Genomic DNA, 17,863 nt, shown 5'->3' on the forward strand with positions numbered 1-17,863 from the left:
CATGGCATCATGTCAAAGATAAATAAGACCGTGGATGGGAGACGCAATGACATCTTTTGAACAATTGATATTCAGGTAATATGTATCAGATGACGAATGGTTATATGAAATAATTGTGTGAAATGTTTACAAGAACTGGTCATATAGAAATATATGTACAAAATAGTTGTATGAAATAATTATGAAGATAGATAAACAAAATAAGAATAAGTACATGGAATATAATTTATGTTAAGTTTGATATAAACTTTACCGGAATAAATATACATAAAATATATGGAAATGATGGTGCATGAAATATTGATATAATGAAATGATTGATATATACTTATGAAGAAACGATAAGAGAATGATATGTTTCATGACATGTACATATATGATTATCTTTGATATGTTAATACAAGGAAATTATGTAAGTAAAGACAATTATTAAACTCAAGTGTAACATGTCGAGAAAATAAGTATATAAATGTTGAATTTATATGAAATATATGCAAGTATACTAGCAATGATGTTGTTTGACGCTTAGACAAGTGTCAAGCTATTGATTGAATGGTAACATGTTTAATTATAAGAAGTATTGAAATGGTAAGTACTTAGATGAAAATAAAATTTAAGATTTTGCGAATTTTTTTTATGATCCCGATTTAATTCTGGTTAGTTTTTAATGTATGTTTGGGGCTTCGAGGGCCCAATAGAGAGACGCTATGATTATTTTCAAAATATGAATAATAAATGACTCAGAATTATCTAAAAATATTTAGTAAACTCCGGTAATGCCTCGTACCTATTCCGGCAATGGATACGGGTAGGGGGTGTTACAAGTAAGGCTTTATCATCATCCTTAAGTTGATTTGGAGAGGTATCGGGCTCATTTTGGCGTAGTTTCAGTTTATCATGTGTTGTCGGTTAATGTGCTCGCCATTCGTCTAGCTCCTCTATCCATAGCCTTCGTTCTTCATGAGTGTGTCCTCTATCATTGCTAGAACATGGCTCGTGAACTTCTTTGAAACTCAATTTCTGCAAAGTAGGTTGTGTCATATTGTCAGTTTTAGTAGACTGGTGCGGAACATTACCTTCACTGTTCGATGTGATGCCAAAAGTACGAGCTTGAAGGGTGATCGTTTTGTCTCCCACACGAAATGTAAGCTCACCTGTGCCAACATTAATAACTGTTTTAGCAGTTGCTAAAAAGGGCCTCCCTAAAATCAAAGGGGTGTTATTATCCTCTTCTATGTCTAGAACAACGAAATCAACGGGAAATATGAACTTATCTACTTTTACTAGTACATCTTCAATAATACCCCTAGGAAATCTTATAGTTTTATCTGCCAATTGAATGCTCATCCTAGTTTGTTTAGGTTTCCCAAGACCTAGTTGCTTAAACATTTTGTAAGGCATGACGTTAATACTAGCCCCTAAATCAGTTAATGCATGACTTATATCTAAACTACCAATTAAGCAAGGAATTGTAAAACTCTCTGGATCTTTCAATTTGTGGGGTAGCTTATTCTGTAGAATAGCTGAGCAGACTGCGTTTAGCTCCACATGCGACGCTTCGTCCAACTTTCGCTTATTTACTAAAAGCTTTTTTAAAAATTTCATTGCATTCAGTATTTGCGACAGAGCTTCAATAAACGGTAAGTTAATATGTAATTTTTTCAAAAGTTTAAAGAATTTACCGAATTGTTCGTCTGAGCGGTCTTTCCTTATCACGTTAAGATATGGGACATGAGGTTTATATTCTTCATTCACCGTTTTGTTACAACTTACCTCACTTTTACCTTCGCTCACCACAGTTTCTTGCATCAATTCTGGCTCAGGCGCAATGAATCCTTCCTTATCTTGAGTACTAATTGCGTTGAGGTGTTCCCTTGGGTTAGGTTTCGTTTACTTGGTAAGCCACCTTGTGGTCGTTCGGAGATTAGTTTGGACAGCTGGCCTATCTGAGTTTCGAGTCCTTGGATCGATGCTTGTTGATTTTTAAGTGCTGTCTCGATATTTTTGAAACAATTTTCTGATATCGAGATGAATTTAGAGAGCATCTCTTCAAGGTTCGGTTTCTTCTCTTGTTGATACAGTGGCTGTTGAAAACCCTCAGGATTTTGTGGCTTTTGATTCCCTTGACCACCTCAGGAGAAATTTGGGTGGTTCCTCTAACCTACATTTTAAGTATTATTGTATGGGTTATTTTGAGATCTAAAGTTATTGTTACCCATATAGTTGACTTGTTCCTCTTCGGTTGTAGGATTGAAGGATTGATATTCTGTATGCACACCTCCTCCACTTGAGTCACACCTCATTACTGGATGTACCTGCGTAGAAACAAGTAAACCATTAATCTTTCTATTGAGAAGTTCTACCTGATTTGACAGCATAATAACTGAGTCGACGTTATAAACGCCGGCCATTTTTGTTGGCTTAGTCCTCATGACTTGCCACTGATAATTATTCAGTGACATTTCTTCAATGAATTCATAAGCCTCTTCAGGTGTTTTGTTGTTGATGGTTCCTCCAGCAGCTGTGTCAATCATCTGTCTTGTTGAGGGATTCACCCCATTGTAAAACGTTTGAACTTGCAGCCATAGGGGTAACCCATGGTGAGGGCACATTCACAATAGATCCTTGTATCTCTCCCATACATTGTAAAGTGTTTCTAAGTCCATCTGCACAAAAAAAGAAATATCATTATGTAACTTAGCCATTTTAGCCGGCGGAAAATATTTTAATAGCAATGTTTTTGTCATTTGTTCCCAAGTAGTGATGAACCCTCGTGGTAACGAGTTCAACCACTGTTTAGCTTTGTTTCTCAGTGAGAAAGGGAAAAACCGAAGGCGAATGACATCATCAGAAACGCCATCAATTTTGAAAGTGTCGCAAAACTCAAGAAAATTCGCCAAGTGAGTGTTGGGATCCTCATCCTGCAAACCATCAAACTGAACAAACTGCTGTATCATCTGAATTGTGCTAGGTTTCAGTTCGAAATTATTTGCAACAATAGCAGGTCTACCTATACTAGATTCAGTTCCTGTTAAAGAAGATTTAACATAGTCATACATAGTACGTGGAGTAGGATTTTGATTAGCTGCAATTATAGGAGGTAGCTGATTGCCTTGGTTTTCAACCATCTCGTCGGTTGGAGGTTGAGTATCGTCTTCTTGCTCATTCTCTATGTATCTTAAGCTTCACGTTATTTCTCTTTGGCTTCTACGAATTGTGCGATCGATTTCTTCGTCAAAAAGTAATGGTCTTGACGGGTTTCTTCTAGTCATAAACTAGGAAAACCTTCCAAGAGAAAGAAAAAGTAAATTAATTAGTAATAATTAAATTGCAAGAAAAAATAAATGGCTAAAGCAATAAAAATTAAGTATTCCTAATATTTTAGTTCCCTGGCAACGACGCCAAAAACTTGATCGCGTGATTCGTAACAAGTAATAAATATTTATAATGAAGATCAAACCTAAACTAACTATTATCACGACGAAAAGGCAAGCGCACCTATCGAACAATAGTATAGTAATGGCAAGACTGTAATACCCCCTACCCGTATTCATTGCTGGAATAGGGTACGAGGTATTACTGGAGTTTACGATTTTTTTTTATATTCAATATAGCCCCTTTATAAATATCTAACCTTCCCTGCAATATTAAATCGAGACTAATCCACTTCAACCAAACCAATTCAACATATTTTAAAGATAAATTCATGCATATTTATAAGATAACGTCATCACATACCCAAAACCAGGTTTGTTAACCATACTAATAGCTAACTTTATATTCATTTCACATTAACATTTACTTTATTAGCTTATACATGCCATTGATTTCCAAAATAAAGTTTCTTTATATACCGAAATCCTGAGGTTGATAGTGTGATGTGTCTCCGACCAAATCCGACCTCCGAGCTCTTAACACTACAAAACAGGGGAAAAGGAAACGGGGTAAGCACTTCGTGCTTAGTAAGCTCATGCAACAAGAATTATACTTACCTAATATTTTCAATACAATACAATAAACATTCATATATCCATTCAATTCATTATTACCCTAATATGCACAAACTCAACATTCAAGTTAGTACAATAATTTCCATGTACCAATAATATATACCATGATTGATGAGCTCATCAATATCATAATTTCCATTTCCTTATTATTTTTCCATATTTATCCCGTTGAATTTATCGGAATTTCGATAGATTTTCAGAGGTACACTTTTAGTGTACAATTCCGGGTCCGTCAATTCATATTCATGTGCGCACATTTCCATTTCAGAGAGCACACTTCCGCGAACCTCAACCTTGCAATGGGATTACCTATAACACCCCCACGCCCGAGACCGTCGCCGGAGTCGAGTATGAGGTGTTACTAAGCTTAATTTAACATATTTAGAACTTTGGATTATTTATTTCTACATTCACAGCTTTTAAGCTACTTGCATAACAGTCACAAGAAAAATTATATCTCGAGTTAAAAAACTTAAAATTAAGATCCGTAAATTTTCCCTAAATTTAGACTCATATACATATCTACTAATTTTTTTCTAGAATTTTTGGTTGGGCCAATTAGTACAGTTTATTAGTTAAAGTTACCCCTGTTTCAGGACTTGACTAGTCTGACCTCTGTTTACTATGAACCACATTTCTCTCTGTAAAAAATCCATATGACTATGAGGTTTGTTTCTAATGAACCTAGACTCAATAAGGATTCTGAGAATATAAAACAAACTACCTAATTATATCTTTAAAATTTATGGTGAATTTCTAAAGTTGGAACAGGGGATTTAGAAACTGCTATGACCCTGTTTCACTAAAATTCAAATATCTTGTAACATATAATTCCTTTACCTGTTTCATTTGTTTCATGTGAAACTAGACATAATAAGATTCAATTTGATATGTATTCCATCACCAAGTTAAATTTCTATGATTTTTAGTAAATTTTTAAACTCGCGTCAGTGTTGCTGCAGTATTCTGTTTATGGCAAATTTCATCCCTTTTATGAGTTTTTATGCACTAAGTATCTTAATAATTTTCCTTAACATCAAATATAATCTAAACTAAATATTTTCATAATTTATCATTATCAAGCATTTCCTCAACCATTCCATCACCATACCATAAGATCATTTACACAAAAAAAAAGTATATTGCTATACATGCCATACTTAAATTTACAAGCTATTACCAAAAGTCTTCCGGATAGTGTGACTGAGCCTTCGACCTATCCCGACTCCTGAGCTGGCTTGTCCAAAACTACAATGAGTAAGAAGGAGGGAGTAAGCATAAATGCTTAGTAAGTTCATATGCAAATAATAAGTAACATAACAAACAGTCATACCAATCAACATTAGCATGTATCACTAAAACACATATCACATTTTTAATCATTTTTCATCATCTTATTACCTTATCGTGGTTGTATCAATACTCAACCCGAGGGTTAAATACATACCTGTCCAAAATAACCATTTCACATCACTCACCAATACTTCTCTTTACATCTCGAATATTCCTCCATTGAGTAGAACTTTACCCGTTGAACACATCGGAATATAATTCGGATACATGGATAACTTGCACATAAGTGCCATATATGCAATCAAGCAATCATGTAACCCGCCCATAAGCGAACTCGGACTCAACTCAACGAGCTCAGGCGTTCGCATCCATAAGTGAACTCGGACTCAACTCAACGAGTTCGGATGCCTAGTTACATCTCACGAACTCGGACTCAACTCAACGAGTTTGGACATTCGCATCCATAAGTGAACTCGGACTCAACTCAACGAGTTCGGATGCTCAATCATCCTAGTGACATGTCACTTGTATCCTAATCTATTCCTAAGGTTCAAATGGGATTTTCCTCGAACAGTTATCCTTGCCATCTTCCGTAGAATGCCGAAATCAATACTCGGTAACAATTATATTTAACAAGTAGTTCACATAATTTACATATTATTTGAAATTAACCACAAAGCATACATTTCATAATAAAATTCAGCATAACATATAATTAACATCAATAACTTAAAAATAACCATTATGATACATTATTTACACATGAACTTACCCTGGTACCAAAATACAAAGATTTTGCAATTTAGTCCACAATCTTTTCTTTTCCTCGATTGAGGTCGATTCCACGTCTTTCTTGATCTAAAATAACACATTTAGCTTATTTAATACTCACATTACCAAATTAATCCTTAACTCAAATTTTGGCAAAATTACAATTTTACCCCTAAACTTTTGCATATTTACATTTTTGCCCCTAGGTTCGGGATTAAAATTTATTCCTTATTCTTATGTTTTACAACATGCTGATCACTTTTCTCTTCTATGGCAACATCAAATTCTCACTCTAACATGTACTTGTGACTATTAGGTATTTTTACCGATTAAGCCCTTTTACTCGTTTTTGCTTAAAATCGAGTAGTACAAGTTGTCTAACATAATTTAAAACTTCATATTCTATCATAAAACATCAAAATACACAAATTTCACCTATGGGTATTTTTCCAAATATAAACCCTAGGTTAAATTATTGCTAACATAAGCTTTATCGAGTTACCGGGATCTCAAAATCGTAAAAATCATTAAAAACGGGGCTTGGAATCACTTACTATGGAGCTTGGAAGCTTGAAACAAACCCTAGCTATGGAGAACCCTTGAAATTTCGGCCTAATGAAGAAGATGGACAAAAATTGGCTTTTAATTTTGTTTTTAATTCATTTTAATAACTAAATGACCAAAATACCCTTACTACTAAACTTTCCAAAAATTCCTTCCATGTCCTAATTTTGTCGATGAACTTAAAATTGGTCAAATTGCTATTTAAGACCTCTCATTAATATTCCAAAACAATTTCATACTAAAAACTTCTAGAATGCAAGTTTTGCAACTTATTCGATTTAGTCCCTACTTTCAATTTAAGCATTTTAGGCATAGAATTTCATCACGAAATTTTCACACAATCATGCAATCATATCATAAACCTAAAAATAATTATAAAATAATTATTTCTATCTTGGATTTATGGTCACGAAACCACTATTCCGATTAGGCCCTAATTCGAGATATTACATTACCAGTCCAGGCTAAATCCCCTGCAACGACAATTACTCTAATGAGCTTGGATCTGAATTACCAGTCCTGGCTAAATTCAGACCCTAATTCGGATTACCCGTCCGGGCTAAATCCATTTTCCACATATTCTTCGGGAGGGCTATATCAGGATAGGATCACACGTCCGGGCTAGATCCTTTTTATCGTCAATTCCTTTTTAAAGATCCATCGAATTTTCCTTTCATTCAACCGGGATTTCTTCCCATTTTATCAAATATATCAATGTTTCATTAATTTTCATACAATGAACATTCAAATCATATTCACATCAATAACATACAATCTCAAGCATTTAAGAATATAATTCAAGTTACACGAACTTACCTTGATACTTGTTTGTAAACAAAAAAAAAATCTACTAAGCCTGAACTTTTTCCTTTCCTCGATCTAGCTTCGTATTTGAATCTTCTGGATCTAAATAAATAAATTTAATTATCAATTTAATACATTTCATGTTCATATGCAACATTCTCTATAATTCAACTATTATTATTTATAGTTTATTCAAAGTTGTCTATTTGAGTCATAGTCACTAAATTATTTATAACTCGAGCTACGGAACTCCAAATTAAGATCTGTTAATTTTACCTGAAACTAGACTCATATATCTTCTTACCATAAAATTTTCAGAATTTTTTGCTTAGCCAATAAGTACAGTTTATTCTTTAAAGTCACCCCAATTCTGCTGTCTGACAGTTTTGACCCTTCTTTACTAAAATTAATTATCTCTTCATACAGGATTCAAATGATGTTTTTGTTTGTTTCTCTTAAAAATAGACTCATTCAGGATTTTAGACATATAAATTTAAGCCCCTAATTATTTTTATTCAATTTTTTATGATTTTTCAAAGTCAGAATAGGGGAACCCAAATTCATTCTGACCTTGTCTCACAAAATTTTTTATATCTCAAAATTTACAAATCCATTGCTTACACTATTTCTTCTATGAGAAACTAGACTTAATAAGCTTTAATCATATTTTGTTCATGTACAATTTATGGTGAGTTTTCAAAGTTAGTCTACTGCTACTGTCCAAACTGTTTTTGTGCAAGCTGTTTATTACCATTTTTCCCCTAAGCTTTGAATAAATGATAATTTCGTCCCTACTCAATTAGCCTCTCAATTGAGCTAATTTTTCTCAATTAACATTTTATTCTATCACCTTAAACTAGTTTACTACCTTTAGGAATCAGAATTTCAGCAATAGACTTTAATTCCAAGCATTTTCACAATTAGGTCCTAAAAATTAATTTCTATTGAAATTACCTAATAAAATCATCTCATAAACAAATTAAAGCTTTAATTTCATTCTATTTCATCATAAACTTACAGCACTCAACCATGGTGAATTTCAATTTCATCCATGAAATCAAAAACTAAGGAATTTAATAGTAGGACTAGTTGTAAAAGTCTTAGAAACACAAAAATTACATGAAAAAGGCAAGGATTAACTCACTTGGTGCAAAAATTATGAAATACCAGCTTAGAGAACCCTCCTATGGCGTTTTTAGCTGCTGGAATTGAAGAGAAATGAAGAGAAATCTAGATATTTCCTATTTAGTCCTTGTTTTATTTAGTTAATTTTGCAATATTCCAATTTTCCCTTAATTTATCAATTTTCCTGCTGATTTCATGCCCTTGCCGTCCAGCCCAAATAAATTTTGGGTCTAATTTCCTTTTAAATCCTTTCTCATTAGACTCTTAAGCTATTTAATCATTCTAGCAACTTTTACACCTATTACAATTTAGTCCTTTTCATTTAATTGACTACCCAAACATTAAAATTTCCTAATGAAATTTTAATACGACATTACTAACATTTCATAAATATTTATAAAATTATTTTCGAATCAGTTTTATGATATAAAGGTCCCGATACCTTGTTTTTACCAAATTTCTTCAATAATTTCTTTTTCTAACTAACCACTAAATCGGTAAAATTTTTTCTATCAATATTTTCATACGATTTTCCTATCATATTAATTTTCATGCAAAAATATTGAAATAAATTTCTCTTTAAATCAGATTTGTGGTTACGAAACCACTATCCGATAACCTTGAATTTAGGCCATTATAAAGACCGGGATATCGTACCCAAGGGAACCAAAAGTACTAGTAATAACTATCTTTTTATTATTTAACCTAGAAATAAAGAGGGGTTGTTTATTAAACTAATTAACTAATTAAACTAAAGCAAAGAGAAAATTTAGAAAAAGACTTGAAGAAAAGTAATTGATAAAGATGACACCCAAGGAGGAATCCACCTAGATTTCATTTGTTATCTGACTCTGAACCAGACGATTAATTCACTTAACTTGATCCGTGAGACTCCCTAACCTATATTATTATCTCTTTTGAGACTAATAACGTCTAACTCTCAGTTGAATTAATTGAAATCTCTTTCTTAATTAAAACCCCTAGGGAAGCAGTAAATCGATCTATGTACTCCCATATTAGGTTTCACCCTAATTCAGAAAAATCTCGTAACCCTATTTCTAGGCGTTCGATCAACTCCGCTTAATTATGCCAAATCTACTCTTAGACAGGTACTTTTGCTCCCCTGCATAAGCACATCAAATCATGAATTAATACCCGGAATATTAACTCAAGCATTAAGAACACATAATTAAGAACAAATCAAGTATTTATCATACAATTCAGATAATAATAACAAGATCCATCATAGGTTTCAACCCCTTTTGGTATTTAAGGGGTTTAGTTCTTAATAAAATAAGAGTACATCTCAAAAGTATGAAAATAACAAAATATAAAGAAAACTCTAAAACCCCTGCAGGAATTCTGAGAGAGATCTTCAGTCTTGGATTAGCTCCGGCTTTTAGGATAGATCGTCTAGCTTCCTTCAAGTAATTCCCGGCGTGTGGTTTTGTACTCCAAAAAAGTTCTGGAGGGAGGCACCCTTTCTAAGTCATACTTAGGGTGTTTATATAGGCTTTGGATTGGCTTTCTTCCTCCATAAGTATCATTTTCTGTGTAAAATACAGCTTCTTGAAAAAGGGACACGCCCGTGTGCCACGGCCGTGTGACGTGATTGCTAGGCCGTGTTCGATCCGTTAAATTGCACACGGCCGTGTGGGTCAATGGCCAGGCCGTGTGAATCGTGAAAGCCTTGGTCGACACCCTCGAAAGACACGGGCGTGTAAGCTACCCGTGTTGCAAGCCTTAGGCCGTGTCATCTTCTCGATTTGGTCCGTTTTGTCATTTTTTTGCTCGTTTTTGGCTCCTTTTGACTCTTGGTGCTCTCCTGAGTACAAAACATGAAATAACTGGATTAAAAGCACCAAAATCCACAAATCTAGTAATAAACATACATAAATATGCTAAATATTTGGGGTAAAAATATGTATAATTTGGCGTTTATCAACCACACTTACCAACATGTCACCTTCGTCTTAAAGATTCTCCTTATTCACTTAAGATTCACCCGTTGAATACATCGGGATATAATTTAGATACATGGATTGCATGCACATAAGTGTTATACCCGCAGCTAGACAAACTCAATAGCCTGAGGAAATTATGTAGCCAAGCTACCATGTAACCCGCCCATAAGCGAACTCGGACACAACTCAACGAGCTCGGGCGTTCGCATTCATAAGTGAACTTGGACTCAACTCAACGAGTTCGGATATCTAGTTATATCTCACGAACTCGAACTCAACTCAACGAGCTCGGTACTCAAATATCCTAGTGACATGTCACTTGTATCCTAATCTATTCCCAAGGTTCAAACGGGATTTTCCTCAATCACACATCTTTGCTATCTTCCACGGAATGTCGGAACCGATACTTGATAGCATTTCATATTTATCAAGTAGCTCACATAATTTGCGTATTACTAAATAATAATCCACAAAGCATAATATTTCATGATAATAATCATCATATCATATAAATAACATTAAATTACTTAAAATGACAATAATGTTACTATATTTACTCTTGAACTTACCTTGGTACAAAATGTTAGAAATCAAGCCTATTCCTCGTAAACTTTATTTTTCCCTCGATCACGACTCGAATCATGTTTCTCTTGATCTAAAATAACAAATTTAGCTTATTTAATACTCACATTTATTAAAACAGTCCTTGACTCAAACTTTGACAAAATTACATTTTTTCCCTTAAACTTTTACATATTTACACTTTTTTCGCAAGGCTCGAAAATTAAACTTCATCCTATTTTCTTATGTTTTATGACATTCTGATCATTTTTCCCTTCTATGGAAACATCAAATTCTCACTCTAACATGTACTTATGAACATTAGGTATTTTTACCAATTATGTCGTTTTACTTGTTTTTACGTAAAATTGCTTAGCAAAATTTGTTTAACACAATTTCAAGCTTCATATTCTACCATAAAACATCAAAATAAACACATTTCACCTATGGGTATTTTTCCAAATATAAACCCTAGGTTAAATTACTGCTAGAATAAGCTTAATCAAGTTACCGAGACTCCAAAAACATAAAGAACATTAAAAACGGTGCTAAAATGGACTTTCAATAGAGCTTGGAAGCTTGAAAAACCCTAGATATGTCTTCCTCATGTGAAATTCAGCCAAGGGGTTGAAGATGGACAAAAATTGGCTTTTAATTTTGTTTTTAATTCATTTTAATAACTAAATGACCAAAATGCCATTAATTAAAAACTATGGTGTTTTATCTTCCTTTAGGTATTTTTGTCCAAACTAGTATAATGTTATAATTACTATCCAAGGACCTCCACTTTAGAAACCCATTACTCACAAGTACTTAGTACCTTTGTGAACTAGAACACACATTTTACAACTTTTGCAATTTAGTCTTAAATATAAAATTGGACTCTCTATCGATAAAATTTCTAAACGAAATTTTCACACAATCATGAAATCACGCAATAGACCTTAAAATGATAATAAAATAATTATTTCTATCTCATATTTGTGGTCCCAAAACCACTATTCCGATTAGGCCCTAATTCGGGATATTACAACTCTCCCCCCTTTAGGGATTTTCGTCCCCCGAAAATCTTACCAGTAAACAGGTGTGCGTATTGATTCCTCATAGTTTCATCGGGCTCCCATGTAGCCTCTTCCACCCCGTTCTTTTTCCACAATACTTTCACGAGAGTGATACTTTTATTTCTTAGTTGCTTGACCTCCCGAGCTAAAATCTTAATTGGTTCTTCATTGTAAGTCGTATCTGGTTGTAGCTCAATTTCCGTCGGTGAATTTACATGTGAAGGATCCGAACGATACCGGCGTAACATAGATACGTGGAACACATCATGAATCTTCTCTAATTCAGGTGGTAATGCTAACCGATATGCTACCGGTCCAACTCTTTCAATTATCTCATACGGTCCGATAAAACGCGAACTCAACTTGCCTTTCCGGCCAAATCTAAGAACTTTCTTCCATGAAGACACTTTTAAAAATATCTTATCACCGACTTGAAACTCGATTTATTTTTGTTTCAAATTCGCGTAGGATTTCTGTCTATCTGAAGCAGCTTTCAAACAATCTCGAATCACTTTCACTTTTTCTTCGGTTTCTTTAATTAGATCAACACTGTAAATCTGATTTTCTTTGAGTTCAGTCCAATACAATGGCGTCCGGCACTTACGACCGTACAATGCTTCATAAGATACCATCTTCAAACTCGTCTGATAACTATTATTGTAGGCAAATTCTACCAACGGTAAGTATCTTTCCCAACTACCTTGGAATTCCAATACACAACATCTGAGCATGTCTTTAAGAATCTGAATTACTCTCTTTGATTGTCCATCAGTCTGTGGATGGAAGGCAGTGCTGAAATTTAACTTCGTACCTAATGCCTCTTGCATCTTTTGCCAAAACCGTGATGTAAATCTCGGATCTCTATCCAAAATGATCGAAAAAGGTACTCCGTAAAGTCTAACAATCTCATTGATATACAATTCAGCCAACTTATTAAGAGAATAATCAGTACATACCGAAATAAAATGAGCCAATTTAGTCAATCTGTCGACTATTACCCATATGGCATCTTTCTTCCTCGGAGTTAATGGCAACCTGATACATAATCCATAGTAATTCGATCCCACTTCCACTCGAGAACCATGATAGGCTGAAGTAGTCCCGAAGGCACTTGGTGTTCAGCTTTCACTTGTTGACAAATTAAACATTTCGATACGAACTCCGAGATATCTCTTTTTATTTCGTTCCACCAATACATTTTCTTCAAGTCATTAAACATTTTTGTACTACCCGGGTGAATTGACAAACAACCACTATGTGCTTCATACACGATCTTTTGAATCCACTCATCATTTTTTGATACGCAAATCCAATCTTTAAACATCAAGCAACCATCAGAACCGATTCTGAAATCTGATCCTGTATCAGCCTCACATTGCTTCCTCTTAGCTTGCAAATCTTTGTCACTTTCCTGAGCTTCACAAATCTCTTGTAAAAACATCGGTCTTGTTCTCAAATCTGCAAGAATCGAACCATCGTCAGACACCTTCAACTGAGTATACATAGCTCTCAAAGCAAACAACGACTTTCTACTCAAAGCATCGGCAACCACATTCGCTTTCCCCGGATGGTAGTCAATCACAAGCTCGTAATCTTTCAATAATTCTAACCATCTCCGTTGTCTCAAATTCAAGTCTTTTTGTGACATTAAGTACTTGAGACTTTTGTGGTCGGTATATACTCGGCACTTTTCACCATACAAATAATGTTGCCAAATCTTCAAAGCAAACACTATAGTAGCCAGTTCCAAATTATGAGTCGGATAATTCCTTTCGTGAGGTTTCAACTGCCTCGAAGCATAAGCCACCACTTTTCCTTCTTGTATAAGTACACATCCCAAGCCATTTAGAGAAGCATTACTATACACCACAAATTCTTTACCTGGCTCGGGTTGTACTAATACTGGTGCCTCAGTCAGTAACTTTTTCAATTTCTCAAAGCTTTGTTGACATTCTTCCGTCCATTCAAATTTAACATTCTTTTGGAGCAGTCTGGTCATAGGAGTAGCAATTATAGAAAATCCATTTACAAATCGTAGATAATAACCAGCTAGACCCAAGAAACTTCTAACCTCAGTTACATTCTTTGGCGGTTTCCAATCAATAATAGCCGGAATGTTACTAGGATCAACCCGTATACCATCACCTGAAACAATATGACCCAAAAATCCAACTTCTCGAAGCCAAAATTCACTCTTACTAAATTTGGCATACAATGCTTATCTCTCAAAGTTTGTAAAACTATCCTCAAGTGCTTAGCATGCTCTATCTCATCTTTCGAATAAATTAAGATAACATCAATAAATACCATAACAAACTTGTCCAAGTATGGCTGAAATATGGGATTCATTAAAACCATAAACACAGCAGGAGCATTTGTCAAACCGAATGGCATAACTAAAAATTCATAATGGCCGTACCTTGTTCTAAAAGCAGTTTTAGGCACAACTGACTCTTTTACTCGCAGCTGGTAATATCTAGACCTTAAGTCAATCTTTGAAAACCGTATTGCACCTTTCAACTGATCAAAAAAATTGTCAATAATGGATATTTGTTCTTGATTGTTACCTTATTTAACTGTCGATAGTCTACACACAATCTCATAGACCCATTCTTCTTTTTCACAAATAATACGGGAGCACCCCAAGGTGAAAAACTCGGTCTCACAAAGCCTTTGTTAGTCAACTCTTGCAACTGCGACATTAATTCCTTCAACTTTGTTGGTGCCATTCTATATGGAGCAATTGAGATCGGAGTTGTTCCCGGTATCAACTCAATACCAAATTCTACTTCTCTGACAGGAGGCAAACCCGGAAACTCTTCTAGAAATACATCTGCGAATTCACATACAATCGGCACTGATTCAATTTTCTTCTCAAATTCCTTTGTATTCAACACATACGCCAAATAAGCTTCATAACCCTTTCCCAAATATCTCTGAGCCGACATCAAAGAAATCACACTAGGCAATGCCTCTGATTCGTCTGATTCAACCTGCAGAATTTTACCATTTTCACATTTTAATTCAATAACCTTTTGTTTACAATTTACTATAGCATCATACAATGTCAACCAATCCATACCCAAAATAACATCAAATTCATCAAACGGTAACAACATCAAGTCGGCTGGAAAATAATAACCTCTAATCATCAAATGACATTTCTTGCATACTTTATCAACTATAACATATTTGCCTAACAGGTTTGACACTTTAATCATAAATTCCATAGACTTAACAGGTATACTCATATTAAACACCAATTTCATGCACACATAGGAATGAGTAGAACTGGGGTCAATCAAAGCAATAACGTTAACATCATAAAGAGAGAAAATACCAGTGATCACATCGGGAGATGAAGCATCTTCACGCGCCTTTATGGCAAAAGCTCTAGCCGGAGCTCTAGCTTCAGATTTAAACGCTGAATCTCTGACTACATTCTTGCCACTTGCCTCATTCCCAGCATTTCTCGAAGATCTTCCTCTCGAAATTGCACCACTAGGTTTTACACTCGGAAATTTTTCCTTCTGAATTCTCTCGAGATAGTCTCTAATAAAATGATCTAGAGAACTACACTAGTAACATTCGTTAGTTCTACATGGACCAAGGTGACTTCTACCACATCGTTGGCACTCGGGTCGAACAAATCTCGAATTTCCTACACTAGCCACAGAAGTAGTTTGAGATTTAAAACCCGCATTTTACTTCTTACGATTCCCATACGAATGTCCGACCGAAATATGAGAACGAGAATACATATCTCTGGATTTTCTAGATTGGGGTGGGAATGCACTGCTCATCGGTCTTTTCTTCAAATTTCTATTCTCAGCCTTAGCCTTTTTCTTTTCTTTAATTAGTTCTTCAGCCCCTTGTTTGCGAATTCTGTCAACTGGGGTTCTATGAAATTTCATCAGATCCATACCTTAAGGCATCGAGGGTATAGGTTGAGGAATCGGGGGAGGTGAGGGAGGTTGTTGAGCATTCGGGGTCGTACAAACGAACTTGGTGTACCATGCATTCATCATCTGGAGAAAGGCTTCCCGAGCCCCTTCTCCTCCTCCTTGACTAACAGTAGGAGGTCAGCTTTTAGTCGGCACCGCCCCTTCAGCAGGAGTTGGTGTATTGCTCTCTACATCATTGGCCACAGCTAGATCAGGATCCATTTACTATAAAAAAATCATTTTAATGATCAGGAGTAGTCACACTATCACAATATATATATGGCATGTATAGCAAAACCCGTACATACACCACGTTAGTCCGAGAACCGACTAAATCGTAACTTTGATACCACCAAATGTAACACCCCTTACCTGAGACCATCGTTGGAGTCGTTCATGAGGCGTTAACAGACTTAAATTATCACTTAAAACAATTTTAAACAATTTATTTCACCTTTCGTAATAAACTGCCCATCTGCGTCACAGTATCTAAAAAAATCATATCTTGAGTTACGAAACTCAAAATTAAAATCCGTAAATTTTACCTAAAACTAAACTCATATATATATTTACTAATATTATCTAGAATTTTTGGTCAAGCCAATTAGTACAGTTTATTAGTTAAATTTTCCCCTGTTTTAGTGTTTGACTGCTCTAACCTCTGTTCACTATGAATCACTTTTCTCTTTGTACAAAATTCAAATGACTATGAAGTTTATTTATATTACAATTAGACTCAATAAGGAATCTATAAATATAAATTATTACTCCTAATTATTTTTTTAAAATTTTTAGTGAATTTCTAAAGTCAAAACAGGGGATTCAGAAATCACTCTAACCCTGTTCCACCAAAACTCAAATTTCTCATAAAATACAACTCATTTACCTTTTTTATTTCTTTCATATGAGAATGGACTCAATAAGATTCAATTTAACATTTTATTCATCATCTAATTCTGTCTTTTCTATTTTTAGTGATTTTTCAAACTCACATCATTGCTGCTGTATGATACTGTTTTATAGCAAATTTCACCTTTTTATGAATTTCCATGGATTAGACAGCACATTAAGCATACATAACACCAAATATGATCTTGATTAGCCATTCCAATGGCTAATCATTACCAAAAAATTCCTTACCACCCAATAGGCATATCATAAGATCATATACACAAAATGATTATAATGCTATACATGCCATACTCAAAATATACAAGCCATTATACCAAAATGGTCCTCGGATAGTGTGAGCGAGCCTCCGACCGTTCCCAATTTCTGAGTTGGCTTGTCAAAACTACAAAGAATAGAAAGGAGGGAGTAAGCATAAATGCTTAGTAAGTTCACATGTAAATATCAAATAATATAATCATGCAATCCAACACAAAACATCATTTGTATAAATATCACCAAGACATTCATGTTACATTTGCATTTTCTATCTTACCACGATTTCATCATACCAAGTTCTCAACCTAAGGGTTTAAGTGCATACCTGTCCAAATTTTCTCATTCACCACACTTACCAACATGTCACCTTCTTCTTAAGGATTCTCCTTATTCACTTAAGATCCACCCGTTGAACATATCGGAATATAATTTGGATACACGGATTGCATGCACATAAGTGCCATACTTGCAGCTAGACAAACTCAATAGCTTGAGGAAATTATGTAGCCAAGCTACCATGTAACCTGCCCATAAGCGAACTCGGACTCAACTCAACGAGCTCGGGCGTTCGCATTCATAAGTGAACTTGGACTCAACTC

At 34.7% G+C, this 17,863-nt stretch overlaps 1 non-coding gene across 1 annotated transcript; it reads left to right on the forward strand.

Annotated features, from left to right (window-relative positions):
- The first annotated feature begins 2,592 nt into the window (after positions 1-2,592).
- On the forward strand, positions 2,593-2,698 carry LOC121205292 (small nucleolar RNA R71). Its single transcript, XR_005900376.1, has one exon. It is a non-coding gene; the product is annotated as a small nucleolar RNA R71 (small nucleolar RNA).
- Positions 2,699-17,863: the final 15,165 nt, after the last annotated feature.

Source organism: Gossypium hirsutum, chromosome A08 (genome assembly GCF_007990345.1).
Source record: "Gossypium hirsutum isolate 1008001.06 chromosome A08, Gossypium_hirsutum_v2.1, whole genome shotgun sequence".
NCBI classification, from domain to species: Eukaryota; Viridiplantae; Streptophyta; class Magnoliopsida; order Malvales; family Malvaceae; genus Gossypium; species Gossypium hirsutum.